General features: G+C 34.9%; 1 pseudogene; it reads left to right on the top strand.

Moving 5' to 3' along the window:
- The first annotated feature begins 4,327 nt into the window (after positions 1-4,327).
- On the top strand, positions 4,328-6,161 carry LOC132178348 (phenylalanine N-monooxygenase-like; annotated as a pseudogene).
- Positions 6,162-6,568: the final 407 nt, after the last annotated feature.

Here is a 6,568-nt window from a genome sequence, read left to right as displayed (position 1 = left end):
TATATATATATATATATATATATATATATATATATATATATTACTTTATTAAAAAATAAAAATATATATCTTCAAAAAAAATTTTAAAAAAAAAGACAAAAAAAAAGAAGGGAACAACATGCGAACCCCTTGGTGGGGCACCCATCACCCCCGGCCACTAGTAGGGGTAGCCTATGAGTCACCCTTATGGGGATAGGGGTGGCTGGCTGGCTGGCCCTATAGGCGGCATTGGGGATAAAGGTGGTTCGCGACCACCCCTCCTTTTCAGTTGGTAGCCAAACAATTCCAAATTTATTTTTCAAAAGAAATCAAGCTTATTTATAAACTGCTTAATTAACTTAATACTTTTTCATAAAGAATATGCTAGAGCTACTACAAATTTTATAAAATTTTCGTTACAAAACTGATGTGGCATTCTACATGGTAACTACTACATCAGCAACTTGTAAATTTTAATTGTTAAGTTGCTAATGTGGCAGCGTTCATGTAAGTGCTATGTTAGTTTGTAAAAAGAATGCTGTACAATTTGTAGTGTATGTTGGATTGCTCTTTTTTTCATAATTCCTTGCTAATCATTAGCTATTTAACTGTTGTTAAAAAAATATTTTAAGTTAATTAGATTAACTAATTTTTAACTTTACCACCTTGTATTTTTAATGAATCATGTATAATTGTTGTTGAATATACATGTGTGATTATAAAATGGATAGAGTCCCACATTGAAAATATGTAAGAAATGTGAGTGTGAGTGATTAATATAACATGGTAGGGCTCAAACCCATCGGTTTTAGTTATTGGGTTGAGTGGTGTTTCAACATGATATATTATAGGCTCACTGAAGATTTCACAATGTATCGATCTCCCTAACAAGTAGTATCAGAGCCACAATAAGGTGAGACTCGCAAGCACAAACAAATTAATTAAGGTCCTTGTCGTAAGAACAAAAAATAAGCAAGGTCCAAGCATAGATGAACATCTTAATTTGGAGTGAAGGGCAAAGGTTCAGTTTGAATGACTCGGTTCTTTTTCAACCCTATTCTAACCCAAAACAAAATATCTGATAATATATTAATGGTAGGTCATGTTGTAGTGTACTTATTCTACCTAAATAAAAACATAAAACGTGTAAATAGAATGAGTAATGCTAAATATAAGACCTATGTCTTTCTTGTGTTACAATTAGATCAAAATGCAATAGTATCATAAATTTAATGGTAATTTTAAAAGTTACATTATTTTTCAGGTAACATAAGGATCGAGGACTAGGTCCTACATTTAGAAAATCTGCTTTTTTATTCTAACTTAAGCTTCCATGTGAACAAAGATAATATAAAGGGATAACCATATCACAAGTCCATAAATTTCCAAAAGGAACTCGGGAGGAAAAACGTTCCTGGGGAATGGATTCATGCATGGGTGAACATCTCAAATGGCACATAAATAATATATTTCAACTACTTATTCATGTGCCATCAAAAAAGAACTTTCGACCCACCTTCTACTATCAAATTCTCTCATATATAGGAAAAATTCACTTTACCCCCATAAGTTTCAGGAGTTTTTTAATTTAAACCCTAAAGTTTAAAAATTGGCAATGTATCCTCCTAATGTTTCAAAAATTTTCAATTTAAACCTTTCGTTAAATTTGACGGAAATATATGAAATTACGTAATTACCCTCATGCTTTTTTTTATAAAAAAAAATTATGTCCAATTTGACGAAAATTATTAACGGAAGGTTTAAATTGAAAATTTTTGAAACATTAGGGGGGTATATTGCCAATTTTAAAACTTTGGGGTTCAAATTGAAAAATTCCTGAAACTTCAGGGATAAAGTGTTCCCCTATATATATATATCATGTGCAAGTGGACATAAAAGTATTATTGAATAGATAAATTATACTTACAAAAAATATATATTATAAATGAAGGGCACATCTTGTACAAGTGGAGGTACAAGTCTAGATGAATAGATGAAATAATTAAATTAAGGAGAAACAACTGGGAAATTAGAGGGATGGACTTACTTTCATAGGCGTGTTCTAAATATTTTTTGAGAGCATGGAATATTTCTTGGTTCTCTATGAAAAAGTACACTTTTTATTCAAAAATTTTAAAATAAACATTTCAATATGTGATCTCTATATATATCTTTACTTAAAGATATATAAAAGGTGGGAATGCAAGCCAAACAGTAATTTTTCTTTTGCACTTTAAATTTATTATTTTGCCCTTATTCTTTGTACATTATGATTTAGTTATTAGATAAGGTTATTTATGTCTTTTGACATTTCTTTAGATTGTGAAACTACTAATTTGCCCTTCTTGAATCTAATGAATTTAAAAAGTTGTCTGGATATTTTTGTCTTTTATATTTAAATTACTATTTTTCCCCTGAGTATATAAAGAGTCAAACTTTTTGATAGAGATTTTTTGGTCTTTTTATGAAGGAAGCTTCAAAAGGAATGGGCGAGATTAAGAAGAAATGGGCAAGAAAGGAAATCATTTTTTTTTTTTTTTTCAATTGCTACAAAGAAGTGTACAGAAGTCAAAAACAAAATCTACCTAAATTGATTTTCTATTCAGAGAAGGAATGGTGGAGAAATGAGTAAAAAAAAAATCAACCTAAACCGATTTGGATTCAGAGAAGAAATGGAGGAGAAAAGGCGGAGCATTTTTTTTTTCTGATTTCTTGTCAACCACTTATGTTGCTACAAAGAAAGAGTACAAGAGTAAAAAAAATCTGACCAAAAATCCAAATGTAGGATACCTACCCCATCACCCAATTGGCTAGATTTTGCTTCCAAAAATATTATGTATTCGGTCCGAAGAGAAACGAGACAAGATGGTCAACTTGCTCCCAAAAATATAATGGTACCGTGTAGTAGGTACCACCTTTGGTTTGTCTACAAGAAAAATTAAGAGGAATTACTAAGAGGTTTCCTCTTTTCAACCAAAGATGTATATTAGTTGGCGTGTGAGAATTATTCAAAGTATATATATATATATATATATATATACACTATATATAGGACCAAGCACGTGCCATCTCCACTAGTGTGTATATATATATATATATATATATATATACTTTGAATAATTCTCACACGCCAACTAATATACATCTTTGGTTGAAAAGAGAAAACCTCTTAGTAATTCCTCTTAATTTATATATATACTAGTGGAGATGGCACATGGCACGTGCTTGGTTCTATATATATATATATACTTTGAATAATTCTCACGCGCCAACGAATATACATCTTTGGTTGAAAAGAGGAAACCTCTTAGTAATTTCTCTTAATTTTTCTTGTAGACAAACCAAAAGTGGTACCTACTACACGGTACCATAATTAATTGATCAGGATTAATTTTATATACCACATCAATATCTAAGGGCGAATTCAGGTGCAGTCTTGAAAGGCAATATCCACTTAATTACTAACACGACACAATCCACTTGTGATACGTACGTACTTGATTCCTCTTAAATTACAATTTCATTGCAAAATTCCCATTTTGTTAGCCGAGAGCATTAAAATAGACAGAATTTGTAGCATGTGCAAAAACTGCTTACATTACTGTCATTTGCAAAAACTTTCTCAAACTATCATTTTATAACTCTTCACTTTCTCAAACCACTATTTCGTTGTGATTTTTGCATTCTTCTTCAGAATCGACAGTACTTTTGTGTTTTTCAAGTCTGAAATATGAACATATAAGGGAGAAAGGCCAGTTGGTGCAAGACTACAAAATCTATCCATCCGGCCAACAGCATAGCCAATTAAGAAAAGAAATTAACATGCTCGGCCCACGGCCGATTGACTTGTGAAATCAAGTCAGGCGAAGAGAATATTGGTTAAGGGAACATAGTCATTTTCTAAGGTAGCTAGCCCTAGTTGACCATGATATGCCAATGTTTCTTTCTCTTTCTATCGTCTACATTCTTTCCTCAAACTTTCCTCCTCTTTTTTTTCTACGCTTTCTCAACTCTTCATTTTTTTGTTTTTGTTTTTTTTTTTTTTTTAAGCTTGAAGTTGATAGCTAGAAAACAATTAACAGAGATCATTGTAGACTTTCCTTTTATTGCTAGGCATATCACAAATAACAAAGACCGGTGTAGACTTTCCTTTTATTGCTATGCATGTCACAAATAACAAAGACCGGTGGAGACTTTCCTTTTATCGCTAGGCATGTCATCTACCGCTAATGTCTTCCTTTTTCCATTTCGCTTCAATATATATACATAGAAGACTAACTGATGGGGTTTCTTATGTTTGAGAAGCTATTTGTCTTTCTAAACCAATTTTCTTATATTCTTCGATATCATGGTTAATTGGCCAGGTTATCATGGTTATGCCACCTTAGAAAATGATTCTCTTCGCTTAACCAGTATCTTCGTCTTTGTTACTGCGTTCGTTTTAATCTTTCCTCTCATATTCCATCGAAAAAGTAAGCAAAGGCCACTCCCACCCGGCCCAACTCCATGGCCTATAGTCGGAAACCTCCCGGAATTGTGGAGGAATAAGCCAGCATTCCGGTGGATACATGGCCTTATGAAAGAACTCAACACTGAAATCGCTTGTGCCCCGTCTAGCAGGTGTTCATGTTATACCAGTGACTTCGCCGGAAATTGCCCGGGAGTTCTTGCAACAATACGATTCAATATTCGCATCAAGACCTCTTACAATGGCGACCGAGTATTCTACTCGTGGATTCAAGACAATAGCTCTTGTACCATGGTCAGAACACTGGAAGAAGATGAGAAAGGTGGTGGCTTCCAATGTAATTAACCCGACAACACTCCACTGGCTGCTCCATAAGAGGACGGAAGAAGCCGATAATCTTGTTCGGTTCATTCGTAACCAGTCCGAGAAAAGCAGCCTTGCCGTGGACGTAAGGTTTGCAATACATCAATATTGTGGAAATGTAATGAGGAAGATGATATTCAACAAACGATACTTTGGAAAAGGAAGCAATGATGGAGGGCTTGGAGTTGAGGAAGTGGAATATGTTGAATCACTTTGGAGCTTACTCATTCATATTTATGCATTTGCTGTGTCGGATTACATCCCATGCTTAAGAGCGCTAGACTTAGATGGTCATGAGAAGATGGTGAGTGAGGCTATGAGAATTGTTAGCAGCTATGAGGAACCGATCATCGATGAGAGAGTAGAGATGTGGAGAGATGGGAAGAAGAAGGAGGCTGAGGACTTACTTGACGCTCTCATTTTGGCAAAGGATTCCAACGGGGAACCAGCTCTATCGGTAGAAGAGATCAAAGCTCAAATCACGGCAAGTTAAACTTGATTGGATCTGACCCACCCTATATTTATGTATTATCTTTCTTTCTTTTTTTTTTCATTGATTGATTTTCGTTTTCGATGCTACATTATTAATAGTTGACACTCCTATAAACTTGAAAAGCATAAAGAATCCATCTGAAGTGGGCCCACTTACAATATTAAATTATGCCGCATCAGTTTTATGAGATATTTACGTGGTAAATATTACATGCAGGATTTAATACTTGCATCGGTGGATAACCCTGCCAACAACGTAGAGTGGGTACTATCAGAAATGCTGAGCCAACCGGAGGTCCTCCAGAAAGCGGTAGATGAAATTGATAGGGTGGTTGGAAAGGAGAGATGGGTTCAAGAATCCGATATTCCAAAGCTCAATTATGTTAAGGCTTGTGCAAGGGATGGCTATCGTCTTCACCCAGTTGCGCCATTTAACCTCCCCCATGTCTCAATGCTAGACATGACTGTCGGTGGCCATTTCATCCCAAAAGGAAGCCATGTCCTCTTAAGCCGATATGGGCTTGGCCGCAACCCTAGGGTTTGGGAGGATCCACTGAAGTTCAAACCAGAGCGACATCTGAGGAAGGACGGATCATCGGCAGAGGAGGTGGTGACTCTTACAGAGAATGAGCTGCGCTTCATTTCATTCAATACGGGAAGGCGGGGGTGCATGGGTGTTCAACTTGGGACGTCTATGAATGTGATGCTTTTGGCAAGGCTTCTTCAAGGGTTTTCATGGAGTTTCCCCCTGAACATGGAGGAGATTGACCTCTCAGAGTCTGTAAATGACCTTTCCATGGCCAAGCCCTTGCATGCCCACGCAAAGCCGCGTTTGGCTCCTAAACTATACCCCGCCTAACTATGGACGTAACTTCTCTGTGTACAGATTTATTAATTAATCAATAAAAAAAAATAAAAAACTTGAATTTGATTTGTAGCAAACGGTTCAGATTTAATTTCAATTTTTTTTAAGAAACAAAGAGTATGTGAAGTTAAATCTGAAATATTAATTGAAAAACTACGGGACATAATATAAGTTTTTAGGGTAAAGTCCACTTAACCCCCTCAAACTACCACCCCAATGACAATCTACCTCTCAAACTATCAATTACGACAATTTACCCCCTAAACTACCAAAACAATGACTACGTACCCCCAAATACTAGCAAAGTGATGAAATTACCCCTATATAATTTTTGATAAGAAAAAAATAATCTTAAAATTTTGAAAAAAATAAATAAATTTTAGTATTTTTGTTTTTATTTT

The sequence above is a fragment of the Corylus avellana genome, chromosome ca4, assembly GCF_901000735.1.
Source record: "Corylus avellana chromosome ca4, CavTom2PMs-1.0".
NCBI classification, from domain to species: domain Eukaryota; kingdom Viridiplantae; phylum Streptophyta; class Magnoliopsida; order Fagales; family Betulaceae; genus Corylus; species Corylus avellana.
The sequence above is the reverse complement of the archived record's forward strand: the minus strand, read 5'-3'. Positions and strand labels throughout refer to the sequence as shown.